We start from the raw sequence: 15,523 nt of genomic DNA on the forward strand, positions 1-15,523 counted from the left end.
TTCCAGCGGGGGTAGTATCTCCTGAAAGAGGCAAGAGCTGGTCTTTGGGGAGGCAAAAAATAGTCTAATATATTGTTCAGGTTTGTAGCCCTCCAAAGGGCCAGAATACATAGATATGCTACATATCTATGGTATAAAAATCTCATTTGGGGGTGATCAAGAAAGACTGTCCTAGAAGTTTGGGGTGAGAGGGATGGGGATAAGCCAAGCAAAGTTGAAAATGTTGGCCTTGCCCCCTAGATGGTGAGCTTCCTAAGGACGGAGACAGAATTAATGCTGCTGTGCACTCCTGCCTCCTTGTGCCCATCCCAGCACAGTGGGCACTCCACAAATGTGAGTGAGACTGAGTTGAATTGTTCTGCAATCCAAGGTTTTGCCTTAAGGACCCCTGTGTGGGGGGAATGAGGTACTTGGAAGATGTCCAGTTTCTGCCAGGCTCACCTCAAGGCTACTGAGAGATTTTGGCAAAGGAATGTCCTATGCTCCCACAGGAGAGTCATGTTAATAGCTAACACTTGGCCTATTTCTCTTCACTTTTTCAAATTACTTTCACAGCTACCGTCATTTGACCCTTGCAAAAATCCTATGAGGCACAAAGAGGAAGTCATTACTGGCCCCTCTTTGCAGGTTTCCTCATTCAGTCAACAGGTACACCTGAGCACCTGGGGTCCCAGTGCTGAGGTTTTAGCACTGGGAGACAGGTGAACAGGAGAGGACAGGCCCTGCCCTTGCCACATAAACTCGCCACCGAGGACACATAGCAACAAGATAGTTACCGTGCTGATCAATGTTAAGAAGGAACATGAAAAGCACAGCAACAACAGAGAGGCACTTGAGACTTTGTGCTCCAGGAAACCTCCCCCAGGAAGGAGATAGGCATGTGGTGACATTCTGAAAGAACACAAGCCATCCGTGTGAAGGGCGGCAGAGAGAATCCGGGACCCAAGGACGCTGAAGGACTGGCCCTGTGTCCCATAGGCAGAACGTGGCAGGCCTTCAGGTTCTCGCTGCCCAGAACTCCCTTCTGTTAAACAGCTTCCCACTGTGAATCCACTCCCCTTCCATTTTCTAACTAGAGACCTGAATTACAGAAAGAACAAATGTACCTGTGTGCACACACATACACACAAACACATACCACTCGCACAACACATAAACATACACTGCACGCTACACACACTTATACATAACATACACACATGCATGCATGCACATTCACACATACGCACGCTCACGCATATACCACACACCACACGCAGAAACATGCACATACACACACCACAGTCTGTTAACATCTAAGGAAGCACCAGACAAGCAGGCAGGAGTCAGGACACCCAGCTGAAGCACCTCAGTGACACCTGCAGGGAGGGGCCCAGCCCAGGCTCTGCTCTCCTGCAGGTCTAGAAGGTGCCTCTCTGGGGAGCACCCGTCCCTTCCCAGGATGACCCGACCAAGTCACCACGCAGTGAACAGTGTTAACTATTCAGCAGGACATAATGAGACTGTTCTGAGATTTCAAAGTCGGCTGGCGGTTTCATTAGAAGCAATCAAGGAAGCGTTGGACAATCAGCGGGAAGGTTTTGACAACGAGAATGTGCACAAGCCTGGTAGCTCTCACCAGCACCCACATCAGAGGCTTTTCTTTTTTCCCCTGCCACAGGTATTTGAATATTCATTCTTTCCCCTAAACATCAACACCTCTTGTGACTCAGTGGTCAGCTGTTCTCTCACTCCACTCAACAGATGCTTTATTCATGCTCTAAATCCCTTGGAAGTTCTCCTTGACCCTGGAAATAGAACACTTCCCCCCACAGTCCAGTGCCCTTTAACTTCACACGTCCAGAACTACATGGTCGTCCTCACCCTGAACTGTGTGCTTGACAGGGGCTATGAATGAGTTCAAAAGACAGTCAAATAAGTATCTGGACCCCCTCACCCTCAGCGTCAGGAAGGGGCAGACTGACCATGTGCCCTGGAGCATTCTGGGTCTTGACATACATTTTCTCTACTCCCCACTACAAACGTATGAACACAATGTTAGAAATCTCCACTTTACAAATAATGAAACTGAGGCTCACAGTTGCTGTATCTAGGAAGGCCACGCAGCCACCAAGGAGCAGAGCTAAGATTCAAACTCTAGTACATCTGACTCGAAATCGGGAATTTTGAATGACAGGGCGGTGCTCCTGGCTTTTCTTAGCCTCCGCACCTCAGGGCACCAGCTTTGGAAAGGAACGCTTCTAGCCAGGAGCGAATCCTGGCCAGCCCAGCAAATGCACAAGGGCAAGGTGAAGGTCTCCTAGAGCTACAACAGGGGCACAGGGCCCGGAGGCTGGCAGGCATGTCTCACCTACTATAGGAAGGGCTATTTATGGCCAAGGCTTCTGTGCTGGACAGCTGGTGACCAAGGCCGGGGCAGGAGGCTGCATCCACCCCGCTGCCTGCCAGGATTTGCTAAGGAGAGCATTCCGCCCCTGAGTCCAGAGTGGGGACCCTGAGACTGAGCATCACAGCTGGTAGGACGACTTGCCTTGGAAACCCACCTGGTTTGAGGGTCCATCCTAATTAAGCTGAGAAAGGACCTATTATGTTGATGAAGGAGAGTCTTTCCTCTCTGTGACCTTAACATGATCAGGATGAGTTTTCCCATGTGCAAGAAAAGCAGTTTCTGCCACCAACTGATTTTTTCACATGACACTGTTCATCATGTAGCAAAAGGCACCACAGATTTTAAATCACGAAACCAGGGTCCAAGGCCTGACCTTGCATCTAGATTGACTGTGGTATCTTGGGAAAAATCACCTCACCTCCCTGGGCCTCAATTTCCCCACCCACCAAACCAGCAGGTGAGGGTGATGATGGTTTGGGGCTTCCAGCTCTGGAATTCTATCATTGCAAGCTCCCTGGGATGGTGTTTCCCTCCAGTACAAACATTGTAATGGGTTATCAGAGAGGTGGAAGGTGGCAGAGAAAGAAACGTGGGAAGATAGAAACAAAGGCACAGGGAGATGGGCAGAGACAGATAGAAGCAGAGGAAGCGAAATAGCCGGAGAAAGAAAGGACAGTCTGGTGGTGTGGAGAGAAAATGAGAGCCCCTGAGGTAGGCAGACTCTTGCCAGTTTTGTTGGAAACCAACAGTGACAGATTGCTAACATGTTACAGTGAAAATTACCAACATGATGAGACTTTTGCACCATACCCAGCACCTCTTGTTATCCCATTAACAAAACTGATTAGACCAAATTGCTAATAGGAGCAAACATTCATGTTGTATTACATCACTCCGGTCTGGCATCAGAACATGAGCAAAGGGCAAAGTAGAAGGCACAACGAAATCTCCCCAGAGCCGTTTGCCTTAGACAGCATTCGGGAAAGCCCTAGAATGCCACCCCTCTTCCATTCCATCTGGAAATGCCCACCTATGCCACCAGCTCCTCTGCCACCACCACTCCAAACATCTGCTCCCGTTGCTGAGCTGGCCTGGGAGGGACTGTCTGATGTTACCCAGAACAGGGACCAGTGACCTTTACAAAGCACGCAGGGTATCCTGGCATGACCGGTGGGGGAGGGAGAGACAAGTGCATGGTCAGGTGTCAGCGTCTGGAGGGTGCTGGAGTCCAGATCCCGTCCATCTGCTCCTAGAACAAACCAAACACATCAGAACTCACGATTCTTTACATTTTTACCACCCCCATCTGGCCACTGCCCACTATAGCTAGTCCAGAGAGATCCCTGGTTCTTAATTCCGTTAGTCATGGGGTTCGAACTGTCATCTACGCCCTGGGAGGCGGAAGGAACAGGGCACATCTGGCTCTTGGAAGCATCTGCCCAGGCATTTGAAGAGGATCTTTCCTCTTTGGAACGTAGGAAGATTTCCTGCTCAAACTCAACAGTCATCCAGAGAGAGCCAAATTAAGAATTCACTTTATGCTCCCTGCTGTCTCGGAAAAAAAAACCCTGCAGTTACCCAAACCTCTTAGCATCTGAGGTTTTTTCCCACTGGGATAGTCACCAACTCCCCCAAGCTCCCTGCTACCACCCCAGAGAGTGGGGCCCGGCTGTGCCGATCTCCCCAGTAGTCACTCAGAAAAGTACTTGGCCAAAGATTTTTCTGAGTAATTGAATGGCAAGGGCTTTTGTATACCAAACAAGGACTTGTCTTTGTCAAAAAGTCTTTACAAAGTGCCCAAGTGCTGGGTGTCAGACAGGACAAGTTTTTTAATCATGTTAAAATGATTTATTTAAACGTCAAGCCATGTCACCTCACTTCCTTTCATTTTTCAAACTGTTTGTGTTTTTTCTGGATGATAAATTTATCTTCAGACAGCCTCAATATGACTAATTAACTTTGAAATATAAGAACCAGATGTGTGAGTTGGAGAGCTTTCTGAACTAATGCCAGACAGGCTGGTGGGGTTTTTTTTTTCTTCTTCTTCTTCCCTGCCTTTCACCCCCCTTCGGTTCCCCCACCCCGTGCTCTCTCTCCCTGCCGGCTGCCCTGGAATTACTAAGCAGAGACACATTTAGTAAATGGAATCACAGGACTCCAGCTAGCAGTGAGCACCCACTGCTCTTTCTCTGGTCGCCGCTCGTTAGCCTTTCAGGACCCCACACTCTCCCTTTGAACATGACCTCCCTGTGACTGGCAGAGCTGTCCTGGGAGGAGGGGCTGGGAAACCCCCCCTGCCCCCTGCCTGCCCCCACTTTAATGACCTATCTAACATGGAGCAGGGAGCTGCCAGAATGCATTTGCCACATGAAAGTAAGTCACCCTGCACTATGACACCAAGTGATTTCTTTTCAAGAGTCTTCCCCTGTGAAGTGCTTCTCAGATCTGCCTCCTCCCTGTTCCCCATTCAGGAGCGACCAGTGCACAGCCCTGGAGAAATGAGAGCCAGGGTGGGGCAAGGGGGTGAGGGAGGGGGAGGTTGCCAATTCTCAACTCTCTAATCTGAAGTGCTTTTCAGAAATAGCACATTTGGGGGTTAAAAACCACAGGGGTGTGTGTGTGTGTGTGTCTGTGTCTATGTGTGTATGTTTCACTCTCAGGGACGGAATGACAACACAAAATAATTGGGTGTAACTAAATAAAAGAGACCAGAGTGAAAGGCATGAGCGGGGCGCCTCAGTTGCCCCATATAGATAAGATGACCTGTTCTACCCAATCCCTCCACCAGAAGTAGGTTGAGGTTATGTGAGATCACAGATATGAAAGTGCTTTGAGTGCTTTCAAAGACATGCCATGTATCCTAAGGGATTATTAGGATAATTACCACTATTATTATATCATCATGACCATTATCATTATCTTGCCTCTTAGTGTCTGAAATTTTTCACCTGGGATAATCTCATTCACTTGCAAGGTCAGTGGAGTTCCTCGCCGTGCCAGACTCCGACCAGAAACATAAACAGTGGACTCGATTCTTCTCTTTCTCGGGACAAATGCCAATAAGACTCCCTCCTGGGCCCAGGGAGTGGAAAATCCGCCATTGGCAGAAGAGGACCCAGCCACATACAAACCCCAGCACATGTGATCTGAGGGGACAGAAGGGCCAAGTTGAAGTCCCCTTCACTCACTAGAGAGACAGGCAGGTGAGAGGCCTGGGTATAGTCCCTGCTGCCCCTTCCCCTACGCATCCTCCCATTTCTCTTTAAAAATCCTTGCTCCCTGCTCTGGGGATAGGGCAAGGATGCATCAAGCGGGTGAGACTTTCAAAAATAACAAGTGGTTGGGCAGGTCCCCATGGACTTCCCCATGCTCCCCTTTCCCTGATCCTGGCCCCGCCTCCTTTGCACAAAATACTTCCTTGCTTTCAGCGACATGTCACCTAATCCCCAATAAGGAGGTCATCACCTTTCAGAGAAGTTTGCATTTAGGAGTGTCTGGGAACTTATGAAGAAAAGGGCCTTCAATAATTCCACATCCACAGAAATGAGAAGGAAGCGGGTGGGGTGGAGAGAGCATGGTCCACACTTCTCAGACCAAATCGCGCCCCTCCTGATGCCGAGACAGTGCATCTCAGGAGCAGACAGGTGCACAGATGGGTCAGCCTGGTAGGCCCCCAATTCCTTCCTAAGGCAGAGTGAGGGAAGGCCCAGTTATAGGGGAGTGGGTCTCGGCACTTATCTCAGGGAGCGTGCCACCACTGGTAGAGCCCTCGCCCCTCCTCTCTGAAAATGACAGTGTTAAGCCCACCAGAACTCCTTGGGGAGTGGAGAGACAGGATATGGGGATTCTGAGAACTAAGCTTTTTTGGTGTATTGCAACTTCCCGAGACAGACAGATGGATGGGTAAAGAGGGCAATAATCCAGCGAGAGCTTCCCCTACCAGAATTCCATCTCCACTGCCTCAGCCCTGGCCCTACCCTCCCACGAGGGCGCCTGCTCAGAGCACTGAATGTCCCCTGTCCACTGGGACTCCCACAGTCTGTGATTGGAGAAAACTGCACCCAGGACCCTGGTAGGGTTCTTTCTACAGCACTCCCATGCACTCCCCCAGGGAAAAACTTTCAGATAATTTTCTGACTATTAATAACATTTCCCACTATGTCAAACTAAAATCATTATGAAGCTTACCAAATCACAGATCCTTGATTAACAGATCTGGACCAGGGAAGTCTGGGAAGTCTGGGAAGCCTGCCCACTGGAAAGTGAACCCCTGGGTCTCCTGGGACTGTCATGGGACTGCCACCTCAGGGTCTGCTCTGTGAGAAGAGAGGGGGCCTGTTTCCACAGTCTATACCCGGGAGCACAGCTGTCCCACCTGCTCTGGTCTGGCCCGTTTTGGAACTAGAATTTGCATTGATGAGCAAGGTAGCCCCTAGTTCTGGCCAAGGGACCCCATCCTGGTACATCTATCCAACTCCGTAGACCCACCCAGGTTTTCTGAAACCAAAAGACCTGGATTTGCTCTCCCTCCGCAGGCAAGCAGAGCAGCCCTCGCCTTCTCTCGCTAAGTGAATATAACAAGCCAAGAAACTCGACACTGTAACCGACAGGAGCCATGCTTTGGAAGCTGTCAGACTTGATGTCTCCGAGACAGGGGATTCGACGGCCATCCCTGAGATATTTAATAAAGTAAAGCCCTCAGGATCAAGAGGCGGCCATTCCTCCCGTCCTTCCTACCGCCGCACCAGAGTTCTTTAAAGCCTGCCTCGCGTCTGTCTCTCTCTCCAGAAAGCCTTTCATGCCGCCTTGCCAGACTGACATTTTGACAAGTTGCCACGAGTGACATCTGATTTGTACAAATTTCAAGACTAATAAATCTACCTGTCAAAGCGGAAACTTTAAAAGGAGCTAAGCCCAGCGGGTATAGTTTAACAGAACTCAAGTTGATGAAACTGTAGGATGGAGAAATTATATCTGTCACAATCCACCCACATTAGTTCTGCAGAAATGTTGGCAACTGAAACAAACGTCTTTCACGGGCGTTACCAAAAAAAAAATCAAAAATTAATAAGAATTTTTTTAATCGAAAAAGGAGATTGTTAATACCCCGAGTAACAAGTAACAGTTCTATTTGTAAACTAACAAATTTTATGTATTTAATTTTTAATTTTGCTGCAGATGTGAGAAGTGTCTCTCCTCCTACCTCTTAGGCTGTCTCTCTGGAATCTGGACTTTCCATTCAAGCTAGAGGCCATCAATCACGCGGCAGCGGTGCCCCCGCTCCTGGGTGAATGGGGGCGGAGCACAGCGCGCAGGGCTGAGGCAGGACCGCTGCCCACAGCCCTGCATCCCCGCCAGGCCTGGAGGTGCTTCGTCCCTCAAGCTGCATCATGTCCCCTGCTGCCCCCGCCTTGACCTGGAGCCTGAGGTCTGGCCCCCATTCTGAGCTTTGCTGTGGGATTTTTGTTTTAAGGATGTCAGTGTTGGTGTAGGAGGGGGCACTAAGGTGAAAGAAACTTATAAGTGTGGTTACCTTTTTACTTTATTTCTGTCCTATCTTTCCTTTCTGTCTCTGACACATTCCCTTTTGCACTGAATCATCATGTTAGCAATGGAGAAGCCAGAATTCACAGAGCAGAGGGAGAAATTAGGGGAGGGGGCGGCCTCCTGGGAATTCCCATACACCTAGGAGACCCAAGAACAGAAGGAGGCTGAAGCAGAACCCCTGCTGTGTTCTCTGTCCTTCCCTAGCCTCCCCAGCCCTGCAAGTCAGAGAGAAGGACCGACTGTTCCCTGCTCCCACAAGCGGCTTCCAGTTGCCCTGAGGGCTGAGCTGTTTCCTGCTTGGTGGAGGCCTCCACCAGCCATAACCCCTATTTAATTGCTGTTATTAATAGTGCCTTTCCTCCTGGGAGTTAAAAATGGGATCTCATTTGCCCTCTCACTCATGTGGTTAAGAAGCAAGTAGGCGGGACAGAGAGCTTGCCTGTCCTCATGGTCAGCTGGAAGCAGGGGGCCGAGGTCACCCAGCGAGTCAGAGACCAAACCCAGCACTACAGGGTGGGGCCAGGGCCCAGTTAGTAGTCCAGGTTGACCTTCCCTCCCTCCCCACACGGGCAGCTTCTTCTCTCCCGTTCCCCAGCTTCTGCTTAGTAGTGTTGTGGCTGGGACACTATCTACACCCTAACACCTTCTTCTGTCATATTTCTTGGCCCACTCTAGGTGCTTGATAGGTGACAGTGGTGACAATAAGGATAATGAGGCTGCAGCTGATGACATTGAGTCTGGGTCAAGACTAAAGGGCAGGGGGCACGATTGGGGATGTGACCACTGGAGATGATCCCAGAGACCCAGAGCATCTGTCTTTCTGGTCTGGGAACAAAAAGCTGATCTGGTCTGCCATGAACTGGGGTTGCCCCTTGTTCTGCCCGATTTCATATTTCCCCTGTCGGTTAGATAATTGTTTCGCAGATGCGCAAGGTGCTCTGCTCTGGACCATGTGAGTTACGGAGGCGTGCAAAACATGAATTTGTCCCAGAGGAGTTTGCAGTCCACATGGGGTGATGTAAATAAGATGACAGAGAACAAAATAGATCCTTATCTGGAACATGGTGAGTTCAAGTACAAAAAGAAAGCACGAGGCATAATGAAGGCACTGAACCCAGCCCTGCCACTAACTGGCTGTGGAGCACTAAGAACATCCTCCTCTCTGCAAAACGAGACAGTGCCCAGATGATGTGAAGGTCCCTGCACGTGCTGTAGGCTTTTGAGAAGAGGAATCATGAGACCATGTATGTGAAAGTTGGGTCCAAGCTATAAACCATCCCGCGCTTGCTGGCAGTGGTTGGCACTGCGGGCTGGGGCGAGCAGGCCTGTCCTCACTGAGAGACCAAGTCGTGACCAAGCAGGCACACAGCTGATGAGGAAGAAATGAACAAACAAATGACGAAACAAGCTGGGCTTCCCAGGAGGGGTGGGATTTAGTCATGCTCTGCTCCCCTCTGTCCACGGCACCCACAGCCTGAGTTGCCTCCCCCACCTGCTCACCTCCCAGAGCTCTGGTGCCTCACCTTTCCTGCTTAGAAGAAGGCAAGGCTGGAGGACCTGCCTGAGGAGGTGAGAAGGGTAAGAGCAGCTCAGACGGGAGCACCAATATTGCTGTTCCCAGACGGGGGGTAGCAGAGCCATAAATGGGGGCAGCAATTACAAATCCTGCGATGGGACCCCAGGTCATGGAGTTACTCCCTCCCAAGCTCACCAAGCTTAGAAGCAACAGGATTCTGAGAGGCCAGCAGGTGAGTAGAGCCTTACAGGTAGGTGCCTGGGGCAAAAAGAAGGGAGATAACTTTACTGAAATTTGATAGGTGGACCGTGTGTTGTACATACCAAGGACAGCTAATGCTCCCGTAACATTACCATGCATTGTCTAACATGAATTAGCCCCCTGACTTGTTTGATGCACATATCTGCATTGAATCAGAGAAAAGCTTTAGAGGTGGTTGTTGGGAAAGCAAAGCACAGAGAGGTTTGGTGTCTTGTGCACAATCACACAGCAAGCCAGCAGCAGATTTAGAAACTGCTGGGTTGAGTTTTCTTCTGAGACAGTTGCTATTTTTCTTTGCCCTCAGCAAGATGATCCCTCCAGGGAAAGGCTCAACTATGCCAAATGTGACTAATAAAAAAAATTGTTTAAAGAATTTTTTCTAGGATAAACATTTCACTTTATATTTTATTGGATTAGTGTTTGCTAACCTCCAAAGTTTCTCACCTAGCAAATTGGAGATCATTTCCCTTATGTAATGAGGTGAGTCGAGTCTTATGAAAGGCAGGCACATTGCAAAGCATAGGTTGCAGCCAAAGCGGGCCCAGAGGGCTGAGGCCCAGTCTGGGAGCTGCAGGCCCAAGCGGCCGCCTTCCCCTGCAAATGGAGGTAGGGTAGCTTTGCCCCCAGACGCCGGACACCGTCAGTTCCTGGCGCAATCCCATAGCCCATTGCCTCCTGTCTGAGGTCCATTACCCACACGGCAGGAGGCACATCAGTTTGAAAGGAAAACCAAGGCCCATCTCTTTCTACTGCCTCCAGGCAGCATTTTGGGTTTTGCAACCAAAAAGAAAAGAAAAAGAAAAAAATCTTGAACTGTTTTTCAAATGTTCTGGGTCTTGGCAAACCCCAAAATGCCTTTTGCCAAAATGCTTTTTCCCTTAATTTTTAAACCTCGGGTGTATTTCCAGAACAATCCAATCCATCTGCTTCTGATTCATTTACACTTAACTCATTAGGAGTCTGTTGCGTAAGGAGCAGTTTGACGTCCCCAAGATCCCCTGGTGAAGGATTCTGCTTCCCCCTTTTGAATCAGAGGGAGGCAAGTTGCCAGCTGGGCATGGAACACTAACCCCCCAAAACTGATATACTGACTTGCAACCTCAAGTCCCCCGGATGAAAATAGGTTTCTCTGGTGTCCCACCCATCATGCATCCTGCTCTGCTCTTCCTCAGATTATCTCCATTATTGCTGTAATTGTCATTAAGGATATAACAAATGGCCACACGTCATGGTTAAACAGTTTAACAATGCAATACAGTACATTGTATTCCACTGTGCACCATTCTTCATTCATGCACTCTGGACTCAACTGTTCAGACAGCAAACATGCATCCCCAACCAGTTGTGAACCACCAACAGGGCCTTAGGTGGGGTATCAAAGACAGGACTTATATCTAAGCACCAGCCCCATCCCAGCTTGCCTTTCAAGGGCTCTGAGCTCTACCAGGAAGCCAAAGAGAAGAGATGTGGACAGAGCAGCTTTTAGGGCAGAAAGCAAGGCTGGAAAGTGAGGATTGCCCCAAGAGAAGCACAAAGAGAAAGAGACTGCTGGTTTGCGGGGATATAAACGACTGGACAATCTAAAACAGAGCTTCTACTGTGTCACAGGAATCACCCTTTCTCACTCCCACCTTTATTCAACAAAATTAATAAAAATGTACTGAGTGTCTTCTATATGCTCAGCCCTGCCCTTTGCCGGGAACCACAGGAACAGAAGAGACAATGAAGAGGACTTCCCTTGGGATTTGCAGACCATCTGGGGAAACATTTTGCTTTTCATGAGCATATAGCATTAGCAAGACAGTTTTTGGTCAAATGAGCGAGGCACGGAGGGAGTATAAGGGTTGTCCACCATGGAAAGAGATCTCATGAGCTGGACTGGTCAGAACCAACTTCATGCAGGAGATGAGTTTCAGATGAGCCGGCCCAGAAGCCCAGTGAGTGGCTAGATGGAGAGAAAGATGTATACAGTATTCCTGGAGAGGAAGCAGGGGTGAAGTCTCCCTGACAAAGAAGACCAGAGCCTGTTGTGGGGAAACAACAGCAACCATGTTGAGAAAGGGAGGCAAATAAATAGAAACGTTGATTGTAGGTGATTCAGCTAAGAGGTCTGGATTTAATCTCCAAGGCAAAAGTGAGTCACTGGAGGGTTTTGAGCAAGGAAGTAAGCTGAAGAGAGCACTGTGTTAGGGGGAATAGCCTAGTGTTCACGTGCAAGGTAGACGTGTGTGGAGAAAGGCCGAAGGCAGGAAACCAGTGGGAGTCTGATGCAATGATTTAGGCATGTCGTGACAGGGACCGAGAAGAGGGTAGGGGCAGTGAGAAGGAAGAAGAAACAACACAAGATAACACACAAATCCAGGAGTGAGGGAAGAACATGTTCAACTACAGATGGCGTTTATGTAGCAGCTCGCATGTGGCCGACCCTGTGCTAAGTACCTTGTGAATTATCTCACAACCCTCACCCCAAAAAGGTAAAGCGGGCACTATTGTTATCCCTGACCTACTGGTGAGGAACCGGGGCTTAGAAGGGTTTAGTAGTTTGCCCAAATTCACACAGAGAGTGGGTGGGGACTCTAGCACATAACCATGTTAATCTGCTACCTTAGCTCCCACGACTTCCCTAAACCAAGTCTCACTCTCTCTTACTCATCTCCCCCCTGACCCTCACACACCCCATGCTCACTCATGTGTCTTCATCCATCCTGAAATGCCTTCTGCTCATCTCTTCCCTTACCTAAATGCAGATCGAGCCTCCACTCCTTCCCGAAACTTCTGTCACCCCTCGAGCTCCCATGGACCTTCTCTCTCTACCACCTCCTATAAGATTTATTGTCGGAACCACAGACCTGAGCCTCTAATTCCACACCTGTCTGTATTGCCTTGCTCAGTTCCTATGTCCACGTATTTCCTGGTTTGGGGGCTTGGCACTGGAGCTAAGTCTAAATCCCGGGCTGCCCCTTAACTAGTTACGTAGCCTTAGGGGAGTTACTCAACCTTGTAAAGAGTTTCTTTAACTGCCAGTTGGAGATACAAGGTTTATTGTCAGGGTTATATGAGAGAATGCCTGGCATCCAAAAGGCACTTAATGAACGATACCTACCAATATTATTACTGTTGTTTTTATTAATAGGCCCATGAAGGGCAATGTTATGTCTAAAGCTTTGGATGTAATAGGTGCTCTGTGAATATTCTTCTACTTGATTTCTTGCTCATCTCAATGACTGTATACAATATTTCAGTATTCACTACTCATAGTCTTGAAATTCTTACATTTGTTTCACCACACTTAATACAAATATATGGGGTGAGGAATCCTGTTGTGACTCGCTTCAGACAGGCCACCCCCAAACCAGGGCCTGGAATTCCTGAAGCAGGCCAGGCTACCACAGCATAAAGAAGACATGGCAAGCCTCCCTTGGGAAGACGAGCCGCTGTCTCCTCCCACCCTGGGAACAGGGGACTCAGTGCTGCTGACACTTGGCTGGTCTAGGCAGGATCGGGGCCCTGCCCAAAACATTGCCCTCTCACTCCACTAGCCTGGGCCCAAGTCCACTCTGTGAAAGGATGTTGTGGAGAGAGGAAGGAAAGCAGGAAGTGCTCACAGTTGGAGGTATAATCACCCCCACCTTTAGTGCCCTGGCTCCTCCTTCCTAGTCCCTCTCTGTCCTCCCTGCTCTGCTCCAGTCGCCTAGACAGCCAGTGCCCGTGGCTCCCTTGGCAGCTCAGAGTGCCTTCCCGTGTTTTCTTTTCCTCCCACAGCCCCATCAAACTCAGATTGCACCAGCTGCCCCTAGAGAATGACAATTCACAGTGCATATTAACGACTGATAGCTTATTAAGCACTCAGAGCAAAGGGGGGCACAGCCTTAACAGCCCCCGCCACAAATGACCAATGTGAAAAAGAGACAAAGAGATCAATTTTTAGCAAGGGAGAAAGGGCTGGTGGTGGGTATTTCAGTGGCAGGTAGCTAAAGCAAACACCCTACTTTTGATTTTATTAATATTCATTCATTTATACATAGATATTCAATACGTACATACATGTATACATACACACACGTACTCTGACAAAATGCAGCGAGGGACTTTTGCACGACACACAGAGCTGGAGTTTGTTTTCTAAGCACCAAGGTGGGGCCTGTAGGAGTGAAGAACAACAGGCAGGGGAAGAGCTTCAAGGGGTACAGGTACATTAAGGACAGGTGCCAAGGGTGGCCCGGAAACCTTCCCACAGCCGGTGAAGTGCATCTGAGCCTTGGGAGCAAGTGCCAGGTTCAGCGTGGAATGGGTAGCTATTCGCCACCCCTGCCCAGTGGAGACCCCAGTAGGCGTGGCAGATCCAAAGGCTCTGCAGAGTGCTGCTGTCCAGCTGGAAGGGAGAGGGCACCTGCAGAGAGGTGGCCTGGGACCCTGTCTTTCCTCAAGCAGGGGAGTGGATGGGAGAAGCCTTAGTGCCCCAGGCAGCACCCTGACCCAAGTGTTGAGGCTGCTGCTTTCAGAGAGAGAGCTAACTTGGTGATGCATCTGCCACCATCAAAGTGCAGCCTGCAGTGGGGACAGTAAGGCAGTTTAGTGGGCTCCTTGAATTGCCTCTTAATCCTTGTCCCCGGCAATTTACTTTCTTTTTCTTTTTAATGGGGACTCAAGGCCAAAAATACACGCACACACACACACACACACACACACTCAAAGGGAGGGTGGCAGGAGGAGTCAAACCCTAACGATCATCTCAGACTTTAAAAATGCACGGGCTGTGCTTGGGGAAAATGTCACTGCTTGGCTGAGAGCATGGGTGGCACTGGCAGGCAGGGAGAGGCAGAGAACAGGAACCGAATTTAGGACTGACTGGAAGGTCGACAAGAAAGAAAAGCCAACGCATAACAAATACTCGTAGAAACAAGAAGCGCTTCTGAGCATGGCGCTGGCACTTTTACAGCAGTCACAGTTGCCTCTGGGCATGAAGAATTGTCCTCGCTGGATGTGACACACACACCAGGCTCCCTCCTACGCCCAGGCCTTGGCTGGCATGTTGATCCGCAACCCCCACTGACAGCACCACCACCTACGCACGCAGGGCCTGTCCGGTCTCCCAAGCTTGTGCCTGTCTCCATCTGTTCAGACACCTTTCTGTCAAACATTATGGATCCTCCCTCCTCTAACCATTTCCTCTGCCCCAGAAGTTTTGATCATTTGAGCCACCTCTGATTTAGTCTTTTGTTCTCATAGGCCCTTGTATTGCTTTCTAGAGGCTCAAGTAGATCTTGTTTCTCCCACTGGAAATGGTATGTCCTCCGAGTCCAGGCATCGTGCCATTTACTTCTCTTGCCTTTTCCTGGCCGCTGTGGCACGTGGTTAGGGACAATACAGAAGGACGTGGACATGGGGGGTAACTCAATTTTGACCTCACGTTACTGACTGTCCGTCAGGGATTTGCATCACCTGAGCCTGCAAAACACCCATGTAGTGAGCCTCCTCCTTTCCTCTCATGAGCGGGTGCGCTTTTCCACGTACGGCAGAGGGCCCTTCTTCTCCACTTCGGTCAGATTGAAACCTCTTTGCCTGATGCCTAATCATATCCCGTGGCCCAGAGTTGCCATATTTATCAAAAGATGTCATAAGCTTTATACTCAAAAAAACCACAGCACATTAGGGATTAGACCAGGAGAATTTCATTCGCTTAACTGCGATAAAGTCTGGTTAGGGAGATTACAGCTGTTTACCCAAGAAGTAAATATCTCTGAGCTCTGACTAGGCCGGGAGGAAGGGAGGGCTTGTCTGGTAATTTTATCATCTTGCAAGAAGAAAAA

General features: G+C 49.4%; 1 long non-coding RNA gene across 1 annotated transcript in view; it reads right to left on the reverse strand.

The window, feature by feature from the left end:
- Window positions 1–3,410: 3,410 nt before the first annotated feature.
- Window positions 3,411–15,523, reverse strand: part of LOC139440498 (uncharacterized) — a 30,583-nt gene continuing 18,470 nt past the window's right edge. The window contains exon 4 of the long non-coding RNA XR_011650729.1: window positions 3,411–3,638. This is a non-coding gene — a long non-coding RNA (uncharacterized lncRNA). The remainder of the gene's footprint in view (window positions 3,639–15,523) is intronic.

The sequence above is a fragment of the Desmodus rotundus genome, chromosome 13 (assembly GCF_022682495.2).
Source record: "Desmodus rotundus isolate HL8 chromosome 13, HLdesRot8A.1, whole genome shotgun sequence".
In the NCBI taxonomy this organism is placed as follows: domain Eukaryota; kingdom Metazoa; phylum Chordata; class Mammalia; order Chiroptera; family Phyllostomidae; genus Desmodus; species Desmodus rotundus.